The 14,104-nt window shown below is 50.5% G+C and overlaps 1 long non-coding RNA gene across 1 annotated transcript in view; it reads right to left on the bottom strand.

Moving 5' to 3' along the window:
- Positions 1 to 1,070: 1,070 nt before the first annotated feature.
- The window catches only part of LOC114053708, a 22,496-nt gene continuing 9,462 nt past the window's right edge, over positions 1,071 to 14,104 (bottom strand). The window contains exons 2-3 of the long non-coding RNA XR_003570413.1: positions 8,531 to 8,656; positions 1,071 to 4,541 (exon numbers count right to left, since the gene is read on the bottom strand). This is a non-coding gene — a long non-coding RNA (uncharacterized LOC114053708). The remainder of the gene's footprint in view (positions 4,542 to 8,530; positions 8,657 to 14,104) is intronic.

Raw genomic sequence — 14,104 nt, 5'->3', positions numbered from 1 at the left:
AATAATAGCAGCTACTTCACAAGGTTGTCATGAGGATCAAATGAGTTAACACATGTGAAGTGCTTTGCAAATCTTAGCTATATAAATACTAGCTTTTATTAGCTGTGAGGTGACATTAGGGAGGGTAAGCATGACCTTGCCCAACATAGCCCTTGCTTCCCAATCAGAGCCAGAATGATCCTGGGACCCTGGGGGCTGACAAAGGACAGCCTTTCTAATGATTTGATGTTGTATTATTATGTTAGAGAAATTAAGCTTAGGTACATGTGGGGATCACTCTTCCTCTTCTCCCACTGAAACACTTGGGAGAGTATCGAGAAGTGCTGGAAACTGCTGTATATAGATGATAGTCTTGGGGGATCCCAATCCCCCACCCAAATACCTTTGAGAGCTCAGTTTAGAACAACTGGGGGTGGGGAAGGAAGGCGGCTTGGTTGGCTCTCAAAGAAGGGAAGAGCGTTCCTTGGATGAACGAGGCTATGGCCCCTCACCCCATGTCGGTGTTTCTGGTCACGGGTTACAGATAGAGAGTGTGTGGTGAGGAGACTCCAAATTCTAGAAAACAATAGAGAGCCTGGTCCCTGGCAAGGCTAAAAGGAACCATGGTGAAAAGAAATGGCCTCAGTAACAGGAAGTGTCCGCTCTGAGGCTCAGGAGAGCTTCGACACCCCCACAGACAAAGAGAGGCCTTGAGGCTTTTTTCCCTTGGTGGCCAAGACTCCCAATGACAGAACAAGGTTTGTTTCAGTAGAGGGGGGTTTTTGGCCTTGGGTGGGCCAGTATAGAGAGAGCTGCACGGGGAGCCTCTACTGGAAGAAGCCAGTCAGAGCAGACAGAACCAGAAGCAATACTTGCCATGGCTTCCTGGGAGTGACAGAAAACTCAAGAAGCCAGGAACATGCTTGGGGGGGGGGGGGGGGGCTCCCCACCTCAGGGTCACTCCAGCTCCTCACAATCAAGCACCCCCCCCACATCCAAGGCTGACTGCACCTTTGCCACATCTCTCAAATATGCCCCTTTCTCTGCATTGACACCTCACTCCTGGAGTACGGCTGTAGCTGCTGGTGGGTCTGCCCGCCTCAAATCTCAACTGCAGTCTAGCTTTCATTAAGCTATGAAAGGGATCTTCTGAAAGTGCAGGTCTGATCATGCATCTCACCCCGCCCCCCACAAACTCCAGTGGCTCTCTACAGCCTCCACGAGCAAATAGAAAATGCTCTGTTTGGCATTCAGAGCCCTTCATAACTCAGTCCCTTCCTCCTTTTCCAGTCTTCTGACACCTCATTCCCGGAGGCATTCCTCTTCCATCTACTGACCAGGCCTCCTGGCTGTTCCACAAACAAGGCCCTGTGGCTCTGGCTCTGGGCATTTTCTCTAGCTGTCCCCCAGGCCTAGAATACACTCCCCACTCCTACCACTGACCTCCTTGGCTTCCTTTAAGTCCCAACTCAAATCCCACTTTCTAGGAAGCCTTCCCCAACCCCTCTCCATTCCAGGGCCTCTTCTCTGTTGAATATTGCCAATTTAGCCTGTCTAGGGCTGATTTGTACTTATTTGTTCGTCTGTTGTCTCTCCCATTAGACTGGAAGCAGGGACCGCCTTCTGCCTTTCTTTTCAGCACTTAACATGGGTCTGACGCATAGTAGGCCCACTCCACACCACCCCACTCCAGGAGCTCTGAATTGATCCCATCTGTATTCTGTTCGGGATGCCACGTCAGCAAGGACATTGACAAACTGCATACACGGTCTCTTGGAGCAGAGAAGGCTAAAGGGGCTGGGCCAGAGAGCTGCCTTTAAGTATCTGAAGGACTGGACTGTTATTAAGGGATTGGGCTTGTTCTGCTTGGCCCTGATGACAACGCAACAAGAAAGAAGAGGTAGTGAGCTAAATCTCACCAAAGGTCTTTTGGGAATGTCGAGGGCATCGTTGTTAGACACAGGCTTAGACCAGAAGGTGTCTGAAGTCACTTCCAAGTCTCCCATCATCTGCTTCAGAATACATTTAGTATAAGCAGAGCATGACAGAAGCCCTTCAACAAGACAGGGCGTCTGCACTCCTGGAATTCACAGTCTCCAGGAGGGATAGAATATATACACAAATAACTCTATTGTAAGCTAATACATTATGACTGCATAAGACAGCTGCAGAGCAAGTGATATATGAGGTCAGGGAGGAGCTGGCTGGTTGCTGCTTGGGGTGTTAGGGAATGCTTCCTAAAGGAGATGACATTTGAGCTAGGTCTTAAAGGATGGGTAGGATTTCAAAATGCAGAGGCAGAAGCCAACAAGAGCAGAGACCAGGAGCCAGGACAATGTTGGACGTGGATGGAGCCTAGCAAATCAGACAATCTGCCTGCAGAGTAGCACAGATGGAGGCCAGCAAGGTGAGATAAGGCTGGAAAATTAGGACGGTACCAAATTGTGGAGGGCCTTGAATGCCAGGATAAGGGCTTTTCATTTCTGGGGTAGGTCACAGCCTCCCCCAAACCACCTCTGGGTTCTGAGCGGCTTTGTGCCGCTATCTTGGCCTTGACCATGGCTCATAAAACACAGTGGCCCTATTTACCCTCTACCTGCACAAGTAACCCCATTCCTTCCCATCTCCTCCAGCAGGGTGCCCCTCTGTCATCCCCATCTCTCATTCATCTTCAATCATTCCCTGGCTCCTGTCTGTGTCCTATCTACAAATATGCCCATGGCTCCCCCATCTTCAAAACCCCCTCACTTGGTCCTTCCATCCCTGGTAACGATCCCTCCTCTGCCCTTTGTAGCCAAACTCCTGGGAAAGGCCGCCTGCCCTCCCCGCCTCCTTTCATGATCTGGCTTCCCCCTCAGCGTTCCACTGAAACTGCTCTTGATGACCTCTTCGTTGCCTTTTCTCAGTCCTCAGTCTTCCTGACCTCCCCCCTCTCTACAGGCTTTGACACTGTGGTTCACTCCCTCCCCCTTGGTCCTCTCTTCTCTCTAGGTTTCCAGGTCACCCCTGTGTCTCTTGGCTCCCCTCCTCCCTCTTTGACCGCTCCTTCTCTGTCTGCTTTGCTCGATCCTCCTCTGGGTCACACCCTGTAACTGGAGGTGTGTGTCCCTCGGCGCTCTGTCCTGGCTCCTCTTCTCTTCTCCCTCTACACTACTTTGCTTGGTGATCTCAGCTCCCATGAATTCAACCATCATCTGTATGAAGATGACTCTCAAATATGCTCATCTCTGCTAACCTCCAGCTGCCTGTTAGACATCTCAAAAAGGGATGTTAGACCTCGGAAACTCACCGTGCCCGAACTGAACTCATCATCCTGCCGCTCACTGTTAAAGCCCTCCCCTCTTCCTAACTTGTCTATAACTGCCGAGGATCCCACTGCGCTCTCAGGCCCTGAGGCTCCCGATTTCCATTTCATCCTTGACCCTTCACTCTGTCTCACCCTCCACATCCAATCTATGATCAAGACCTGTTGAGTGGACCTTTGTAACATCTCCAATGCACCCCCTCCTCTCCCCTGACAATGCCCCCATCTAGCTTAGGTCCTCATCATTCACACGGGGCTACGGAAATAGCTGCTGGGGGGAGGAGGGGCAGGTGGTACCAACCTCACTCAGCCGCCAAAGGAATCTTCCCAGGCTCAGGTCTAACGCTCCACGTGCCCGCCACGCCTGAGATGCTACCCCTCTTCATCTCTGCCTCATGGCTTCCTACAGGTCTCTGTTAAAATGTCACTCTGTGCAAGAAGCCTTTCGAAATCAATCCTCCTTGTCACTGCTGCCTTCCCTCCGGAGTCGCTCTCCAACCTCTCCTGTCTCTCCATAACTTGTCTGTCCATGGCGGTTTGCGTGCTGTCTCCCCATTAGACTGGGAGCTCCTTGAGGGCAGGGACTGACTGACACATTGACCTTAATACTCCCAGCGTTTTTTCTTGATCTTGGTCCTTCCTTCACTCCTATGGACCACAACCCCTTGGAGCCTCAGATGCCCTTTGTAAGTTGCTGGGGCTGAACAAAACCTTGTTGCCTTATAGCAGCCCATAATAATAGCTCACATTTATATAGCATTTCCCAAAGCTCACCTCATTTGATCCTCACAATAACTCTAGGAGGCAGGTGCTTTTACAAGCCCCATCTTACATATGAAGAAACTGAGGCAAACAACAATCAAATGACTTGCCCAAGGCCACCCGGAGGCTGGATTTGAATTCGGGTCTTCCCGATGCCAGGCCAGCACCCTATCCATCCCAGCACCACCTAGCTGCCTCTTCAGCTGAGAAGCCGACTTGTCTAAAGCCAGTCTCTAGAACGAAGCCAAGCAGACCCTAGAAGGTGGACCCTTGCCAGAGCTAGTACCAACAGCCCTCTCACCGCCTCCTTCTTCCACCTGAGGCAGCTCTATCTGACAGAGACGGGGAGCGCCCAGCGGCCCCCACCTCAGGCAGCTGAGGACACTGAACTTACCTGAAAGGTGCCATTGGCAGGGGCCTCCTCTTCACGACGGCCCCTGAAGAGACTATCCTAAGCCTCTCCATCCCTTGCTCCAAGCGGTTGAAGGGGATACACCTGAGAGAGACAGCAGCATTAATGGCGTACCATGGCAGCATTCCCATTGGACCCCGGAACCCATGTCATCCAGCCCAGGATTTCTTTCCCTTTTTGTTGTCATAGAATCCTTTGGTAGTCTGAGGAAGCCTAGGACCCCCTCCCCTCCCCCAAGAAGTTTTTTAAATGCATCAAATAAAAAGCATAGGATTACAAAGAAAACTGATTCTACTAAAAAAAAAAAGTTATCCACATTTTGTAAAGTTCCTGGATCCCAGGTAAAGAAACCCTGGCCTGGACCAAAAAAAAAAAAACAAAAAACAAAAAAAAACCAAACCAAAAACCAAAACAAACAAAACCTTTCCCCCCTACTTCTCTTGGAGTCATCTCGGCCCCTTCCCGGTCCCTATCCTCCCCTGTGCTCCCCCTTTGACTGTGACCTCTGGAACCCCCACTTCACTCTGGGTGGGTTTTTTAAAGTTCAACCAGTTTCCTCAGTGGCTGCTATAGACAAGGCACTGTCACAGGCTTTGGGACACACAGAAGAATTCTCAGAAGACATGGTGTCTGCCAGCCAGGAGTTCGTAGTCTCAAGAAAAGTAAGGAATTATGCAGATAAGTAGAATTCAAATAGAATGGAAAAGAGTAGAAAGTACTCTTTCCTTCAGTGAAGACACTGCTTCCAGCTTTGAGAATACAGAAAGCAGTGAACTGGGTCCTCAGTTTGGGCAGGGCAGGGTCAGATCAACAGCAGCTAAAGCATAGTGGTAGCAAACTCCAGGAAATGTGAGGGGGATAGCAAAGAGTCCAGTGTGGGTGAAGGGTATTAGCACAAGGCAGTCCTGGAAGGCCTGGCAAAGGACTGTGGGTATCATTCCCAATACTCCTGATCTCAGAGGCAGTTTCAGGAGCTTTGGTGGACCCCATTGAGAGGGTAGCCCAAATTCCTACAGCTCTCCATCACCAAAGATCTGACAAATGGAGAGAAGGGGCAGTCACTTTGAATACCAGGCTTTGGAGAAGCAGTCATAAGGCCATTATGCCTCAAGCAGATAAAGAGCCACTTAAGGAGGCCCGCAGCCAGGCTTAGCTTGAAGCTCTGGAAGCTCAAGATCGACGCAAGAACTGCCTGCTCAAAGAGAAGGCAACTTTCCCTGAAGCAAACTGATCGGGCAGGATTTCCAGAGAGGGCAGAAATAGACCGACTGTATATATCGGCACCATGAGGTTCAGAGTGAGTCACAAATGGCTTGGAAGAGCCTGCCTCACCGATCTTTACAGCAAATGCATCTTAATCATTCATTCTTAAAATGGAGGTGCAGGCAGGCACATACTTCAACAGATAGGAAGGCAGTACAACTGAAGAAAAGCCTGTCAAAGCACAGAGCAGCAAACTGAATATGAATCTCAGATGAGACGCAAGCAAGAATGGACAGATGCTGAACCCACACCCTTAGGTCTAGAAATTGGAACTTGCTGTAGTTTGGGTTCAGTCAGAGGGCCGAACTTGAGGACCTAGAAGGCCACATGTGACCTCGGGGCCTCAGGTTCCCCATCCCTGGTTGTAAGCTGTTGGGCTAAACCAGCTTTCCCTCCCATTTCTTTCCAGTTTGCCCTTGTGAATAAGAAGTCTCCCCCTCCATAGTTTGTGTTCTGGGGTTTCTTGAACCCTGGGCTGGCATGTCCATTAGCTCTTCTTCTAGTCTGGCTTTTTTCGTTTTTTTTTTTTTCTCCTGATCTCGTCTTCTATTTTTAAACTGCAGTACCAAACAGTTTTACTGTGAGAGCTGGTAATGCTAGGCCCCCACCATTCCATTTTTTAAAGGTATTCTGTTTCTTGAAATTCTTGGCCTTTTGCTCCTTCACATGAATTTTGTTTTTATTCTGTCTAGTCCTATGAAGTAAAACCGTGGTGGTTGGTTTAGCATAGTACTAAATCTCTAGATTAATTTAGGTAGTTTCATTGTTTTTTGGTAATGGCACAGCCTAGCCATGAACAATGGATGTCTCTCCAATTATTTAGGACTTCTTTCATTTCTGTAAAGACCGTTTTTTAACTACATTTATATAAGTCCTGTATGATATGTAAACTCACAGACATGTTATGCATTTTGTAGTTATCTTGTATGGAATTTATTTTTCTATCTTTTCCTCATAGTTTTTGTTAGAACTTTAATATAAAAATGTTAATATAAATTTTAAAATGTTGATGATTTTGACCCCTCCCCACTTTCCCAGTCTCTTCATACTTTACTCCCCTCCCGTGCAGTCTACAATCCAGCCACACTGGCCTACTTGCTATTCCTCACACACTACACTCCATCTCCTGACTTCAGGCCTTTGTACTAGCTCTCCCCCGTGTCTGGAATGCCCTTCCTCCTCACCTCTTCCAGAGGAAGGGGCCTCCAGAGTTTAGCACAGGGCCTGAAGCACTTTGTAAGTGTTTATTGACTGATTATCTTGCAACTTGCCACTCTGCTGTGCTGTAGGAGGCTCCTCGTTGTTGGAGGCCCCTTCCTCTGACACTGCCTCGACCTCCTGCTGTTCAGGGAAATCTGGCTTTGGCCAGAAGGTCCCACATCGCTTATTACCCTCTTTAGCAGCCGCGGCTGCTGACCCTTCGGGCCAGGAGAGGAGGGCAGCATCTTCCTTGCTCCTCACTGCCATCACCACTTGGCAGACTCCCCTCTTCTGAAGTTCACCCCATCTGTTTGTATTAGTCTGATCAGATGCTTGTCGGCATCATCTGCCAGCCGCCAGGTCACCCCCTCTCCTTTCTCTAACTAGTTCGGTATCTGCCTCACAGTCTTCCCCTCCACCACCCCACGTCTACCCTCATTCTTTATGACCCTTCAAACACCCAGGCCTCCCAGTTTATCCTCCTCCATCTTTCCTCTGTCAAAGGCGGCTTTCCTCTTCTTAGGCCTTCCTCAAGCCTCTGAATTGTTCCACCTCCGAAATCTTGAAATCTGCAATTCCCCCTTCTTAGAATGTCCTGTCACTACCTCAGATCTCTCCTGAATCTGCTCTGTCTTCACCTCAACCTCCGGTTCTCCCATTCCTTCCTATTCTCCCACTCAGTCACCCCAATTCTGACCTCCCTTTCCTCCCCATTCAATAGTTAGGAGCCTCCAGGCAACCAGTTAAACAAGACACTGCCTCCCATCCTGGAATCCTTTGCCCCCTTATCGTTCTATTACTCAAACCCTGCTGTTCCTCAGCCCTACATCAACCCTCCCCCACACACATAATCTGCCTTCTCTGCTCCTCTCCTGAACTACCAGATGTTGCTGGAGGAAGTTAAGAAACCATGTTGTCCTTTGAGCGGAGAGGTAGTGGACTACAGGTGTGGAAGGGAGCCCCTGAGGGAGTAAGGTTCTGAAGGAGGTGCCAGAGATTAGGACCAAGGACCAGAGACTAGGCATAGGTCAAGGGGTGGGATTTGGCAGAGGGGAGGTAAGGACACCTCTTTCCTTTTTAAAGAAACGTTTTATTGATTTTTTTACGTTCCTGTCACTTCCCAATAACTGCCCCACCCCCAACTCCCATGTGACCAAAGGAATACAGGGAAGCAAAAGTCAACATTGCTCAGGTCTGCTAGCATCTGCCTCGCTGAATACCAAGAGGTGGGAGGCCCGCTTCGGAACATCCTGGAGATGGAGTTAGAGGCAGAATTAGGCCTCCTCCGCCTCTGCCTCCACCTCCCATTTCTGGAGTTGGCCGGGCACTGAATTGACCTCAGTTCGATGTTCCACGACACCTCTTTCTCTGAGACTTGGGGAGGAAAGTAAGAGAGAATGGGTGATGTTTCAGAGAAGGGTTAAGCAGCTGAGGAGGGCAGAGAACGTTCCCAGCAGTCATTGTGGGGAACACAAGGGGGAATCGAAGAGAGCCATACAGAAGGCTCACCAAGAAGCAGGCAGAGTCGGGCTGAGCTTAGCCCCGGGCTTTCCCACCTTAAGACTCTTCCCTTCCTTGGGCACTCAGAAGGAGAAGGGATGTCTCCATACCTGGCCAGCGAGCTGATGTAGTGGAAAATTTCAGGTGCTCTTTTTTTCCTGAGATGCGTGGCACCCAGGACACGTAATCACGAGATGGGTGACCACGTCGTAGCAGATGGACTTTCGAGAGGGAACCTGGAGGGAAGGGCAAAAAAGCAGAGAAAGGCTAAAGGCCACTGGAGTGAGAGGCCCAACATAGACCATGCCCATATGCTGCCGGGAGTTGGGGGGGCTGGGGCTCTGCCATCTCCCATTCCTCTCAAACCCTGGAACAGTGTGATGTCATGTGACGTCATGTGATGTCAGTGACGGAGCCCCACATCCCAGCCAACGGCAGACTTAAGAATGCTGGGCCTCCATATCATCCGATACCTCAACCATAGTCCAAGATCTCAGCAAGTCGGAAGCCACCCTGGATTTCAGTTGAGAAACATCCAGAGCAGATTCCACTTCCTTGGGGAGGCAAACTCCCTGCCCTAAGTAAAGTCCCTGCGGAGAGGGCGGGTTACTAGCCCAGCACTCCCCACTGCCCTTCGGGCAGCAGCTGCATGGTTGGGTAGGGACGGGCTGGACTCACAGCCATCTGTCCTGGGGGAAGTTGGGAGGAGCCCAGGTGGCTGTGGCTAGCGTGAACCTACACTAGGGGCTGTGTTGCTGCTGTTGAACGTCTTTGCTATTCCCTGCTTTTATTAATTAAACTGTTCAGCTTTGGACTACAACAGAGGCCCAAGTGACTTGTTAAAGCTGCCAAGAAGTAGAGGCAAGGCGACAACCGTAGAATCTGCAAGCTAAGAGTTCTAAACCAGCCCCTCCCCCTCATGCCCCCAACACGGGGGGAGGGGTGATTCCCTTAGACCCAAAGAAAGCTTTTCAGAGACTTCCTTCCTAGCACCCACAATGCAAAACTCCTCAAGCTGGCATTCAAGGCCTCTTTCCCCCCACCACAAAACATGGCACCCCTCCATATGATCTCATAAGATCCTCCTTCTTGCTACTCCTCCCTTGCACACCTTGGTCAATCCCAACTTCATTTCTCATCCTTTGCCCAAGCTATTCCTTATGTTTTAAATGACCTCCTCTTCCTCCTTTTTCCCATCCCTCTCTTTAGAAACCCGCCCCATCCTTCAAGGTACAGCTCCAGTCAGACTCTGACCACAAAGTTTCCCCTCACCTTGAGCAGAGTACTTTGTACCTACCCAGCTTTCCATCATAACCACTTGTTACATAATTCCGGTACTTGTTAGATAGCTTCATGTCTGGGCATGCATAAAGCTGAACCCTTCTGTTAGACTGTAAGCTCCATGAGGGCAGCACAGAGACCTTGTTTGTCTTTGTCTCTTCCCTAGTGCCTAGCACAATGCTTCCAATATTCTGACTCTAACCCTAATTCTTAGTCTGTTGGTACTTGGTAAAGGATGGATGGATGGATGGATGGATGGATGGATGGATGGATGGATGGATGAGTGAATAGACGGATGGATTATGTGCTATATAATATATAACATATAACTTTATATTATATATATAAAACCATATATAATTATAACCTTAAGATAGTGGTTCACAAAGTGTGGTCCCAGAGCCCCTGGGGGTCCCTAAGAGTCTTTCAGGGAGTCTACAAGGTCAAAACTTTTCACCATAACACTAAGATTTTTTAATTTCCAATATAGTAAATATGGATAGATATAGGCCACATAAACAAAAACTCTTCGGGAGGGAGGAAGAATCTGTCCTTAAATAATTTTTAAGAGTATAAAGGGGTCTTGAGACCAGACAGTTTCAGAGCTGCCGCCCTAAGGGATGGCTTCGCTTAGAACTTTCTGTTGTGACAAGCTCAGAGATAACATGCCCTACCCCTCTATACCCCCTTCCCACCTTCTGCCAGGCTCTTCCAATAAGGAGAACAGCAATACTCTACGGGCTTTCTCTATGGCAGCCCAAAATGCTTTTCCATAGAAGGTGAGGCATGATGGGAGTGCACAATTTAGCCAAGCACCTGTTGGCCAACTGTGTCCAGCTTAAATGACAAGTTGCAGGGAGTTTCCCTTGTTCGGGCTCCATCCATCCAATCTCTGCACCCTTCCCCCACCACCCTACTCTCCTGCCCCTCCTCCACTCTTTCTGCCCTTTCAGATTCAGACTCTGTTACAAATGACAAAGCTTCTTCCTCTTAACAACCCTACACGATAGGTAGCACGAGTATTATTATCCCCATTTTACAGGTGAGGAAACTGAGGCTGAGATCAAGGAACTAGCTCTACCAGGAAAACTGACATCCCCAGAAACATTTGTTCTCTCTTGGAGGCTGGATTTAGAGAGGCGCCTCTTGTTTGCCAGTGAGCAATTAACCCACAACAATCATCTATAGGTCTTTAACACATTAATAATTGTTTTGGCCGGGTGACCCACCTACGGTTGCATCTCATTGTCAGTTTCCACTCAGGTATAAACTACAAGCTCTCTGGCCTTTAAAAGCCCTTGGCCACCTGGCCGGGGACTGTGTTTATGGGCTCCCGATCACCCCTTTTCTGCTCTAGCTAACCAGCCTCTTTGCTTCAACCCGGGCACAACCCGGGGTCTCCTGCCTCCATGCTTTTGTCCAGGTCACTCCCTACAAGAGGACTTGCCGGTGGGGACTTTCTCTCCCCCACCAATCACTTGGTATTTGCTTTACGGAGCTCATCTGGTTACAACCTGTGAACATGTATCTACTCAAAGACTGGAGGCTGGGTCGGAACAAGGACTGTCATGATTCACCCTTGTGTCAGGGGCACAACGGCCAGTCCACACTAGGCGCTGAATAAATGCTAGTGGTTCTCTCGCGTATTTGGTAGGAGGTTTCCTGGAGGGGGGGGGATGGCACAGAGCAGTAGCCCATCTAGAGTGGACAGGCATAGGCAGCCACACCTGGGCCACCCAGGGCCAAGGTCACAAAGCCAGTTCACATCAGAGGCAGAGACCAGGTCTTTCTCCCTCAGAGACTGGCCCCAGATCTTTGCCGACGCACCGCCCGGGTTCATAAAAGTAAAAGCTGACATTGACATGGTGCTGGAGGGCCAAGAAGTGCTAACTGTGCAATAGCCCCTTTGAGAAGCAAGGTAAGATACCCTCCCCCCGACCCCTTCTTTTGAAGGTGCAGACTCCCCCAGGGCGCTAAAGCCCAGCCTCCGATCAGAGGCCGCAGGCTCCCCAGAGGCCGGAGGGCACGTAGCTCCAGCAGAGGGACATATCCAGCGCCAGCCTGTCTCCTGAGCGCCAGGCCCACATCGCCCACCGGCCGCCACTCGGACAGAATGTCCCATACGCGTCTCCAGCTCACCCCGTCCCAAACTGCACTCCCGATACCCCCCAAGTCCTCCCCTCTTCCTAGCCTCCCCCCTTCTTCCAGTCTCCCAGCTTCCTGACGCCAGCCTGCCTCGCCACTTGCCCGCACCTCAAATATCCGCTCCGGTACCAGGACTTGTCAGCTCAGCCTTCACCTCATCTCTCGGCTCGGCCTCTTCTTTCCGTGCACTGCCAGCTGCCCCCTGAGCTCAGGCCTTCCCTGTGTCTGGGCAGCGACCGCAGCAGCCTCCTAACTGTCGCCCTGCCTCAGGGCTCTTAGCCGCTCCGGTCCATCCTACACGCGCTCCATCCTACCAGCTGCTGTGGCCCGATGATTTTCCTTAAGTGCCGATCTGACCATGTGACTCCCCTACCCAGGAAACTTCAGTGGCTTCCTACAGCCTCTAGGCTTGGACCAAATATAAACTCGGCCATTTAACCTTTAAAAGCCTCGCTTCATTCACTACTTGCCCCCCCTCCCCACCCTGGGACACAGCCAAGCTCCTTTCTCTGCGCCTCTGAACTGCCTGTTCCCCATTCCTAACCACCTCCTCACCCCCACCTCTTAGAGCCCACTGATTCTCTCCCTCCTGCCCCCTCCCTCGGCTTGACTACTTTGTATTTATCTTGTAGGCAGGAAACGGGCATTTATTAAGCACCTACTAGGTGCCAGGCAGCGTGCTAAGCACTTTTCAAATACTCCCTCATTTCATCCTCACAACAGCCCGGCAAGGTAGGTGCTATTATCATCCTCACTCATTTAACAGGTGAGGAAACAGGCAAAAAGAGGTTCAGTGGCTGGCTCGGAGCCACACAACAGAACTCAGGGCTTCCTGAGTCAGGCTCAGTCCTTGATCCACTGCCACACCACCTAAGTGCCTTCTCTGGAGATTCAGTCGTGTGCTGGTTGTGTCCCAGTTAGACTTGTGAGCTCCAGCAGAGTAGGGCCTGTTTGGGTTTGGGTTGTTTCCCTGTACCCCCAGCGCCCAGCACAGGGTTGGCTCTAAAGAGGTGCTTAATAAATGCTCATGGGTTGACTGACTGATACATGGCGGGCTCAGAAAGACTGCAGCACGTCACTAACCATGAGCTCGGCATGAAAGCTGTTAGCACAGAGATGTGGGACTAAAGGTCAGCCATGAGTTGGGCTTGGCCACGCAGAGATAGCTAAGTGAACTGAGGCCTACAGGGAGGCATGGAGCAGGCCCTTCAACGAAATGGGTGACGCGCTTCCCCAGAGGGTTGTGAAACATTGAGAAGCTATACAACCATCTTTCCCACTTACAGGGCTCCAGAATGACCCTGACTTTGCTAGGCCATCCTCCCCCCTAACCCCCACCCCATGCCCTTGAAAGCTGCTTCCCAGCCCCCCTCCCCCCAGATTTGATATGTGCCATCAGGAAAAGCTGCTCCAGGTGATGGATGCTGACCATGTGGCCTGGGTGCCTGGGGGGGGGGGGGTGTGCTGCTGTTGCTGCCCCTGTCCCATGATGCCTGGAGGAAGGGCAGGGGCCTCTCATATCCCTGCCTAGCAGCAACAGTGCCCATTCTCCTTTCTGCTCTCCCTCTCCCTCTCTTTCTCTCTGTCTCTGTCTCTCTCCTTTTCTCTCTCTGCCTCTTTTTCTCTGTCTCTCTATGTCTCTGTCTCTTTCTCTATCTCTCTGTCTCTCACCCCCTTCTCTCCCTCTCCCACTCTGTCTCTGTCTGTCTGTCTCTGTCTCTTTCTCACCCTCTGCTCTCCCACTCCCTCTCTGTCTCTGTTACTTTCTTTCTCTCTCTGTCTCTATCTCTCTCTGTCTCTCTCTTCCTCTCTCTCTCTGTCTTTCTGTATCTCACTGTCTCTCTCTCTTTCTCCCTCTGGTCTTTCTCTTTCTCAGTCGCTCTTTCTCTCTGTCTCTGTCCTCTGCCTCTGTCTCTCTTTTCCTCTCTCTTCATCTGTCTCTCTGTTTCACTGTCTTTCTGTCTCTGTCTTCCTTTCTCTCTCTCACTGCCACTGTCTCTGTCTATCTTTCTCTCTTTCTCCCTTTGGTCTCTCTTTCTATGTCTCTGTCACTCTGTCTCTGTCTTTCTCTGCCTCTGTCTCTCTTTTTCTCTCTCTCCATCTCTGTCTCTGTCTCACTGTCTCTCTCTGTCTTTCTGTATCTCTCTTTCACCCTCTGCTCCCCTTCTCCCTGTCTCCCTCCGTTTCCTTCTCTCTCTCTGTCTCTGTGTCTCTCTCTCTCTTTCTCTGTCTCTCACTCTCTGCTCTCCCTCTCCCTC

Source organism: Vombatus ursinus, unplaced genomic scaffold (assembly GCF_900497805.2).
Source record: "Vombatus ursinus unplaced genomic scaffold, bare-nosed wombat genome assembly UNPS02004179.1, whole genome shotgun sequence".
In the NCBI taxonomy this organism is placed as follows: Eukaryota; Metazoa; Chordata; class Mammalia; order Diprotodontia; family Vombatidae; genus Vombatus; species Vombatus ursinus.
This window is presented reverse-complemented; position numbering and strand designations above follow the sequence as displayed.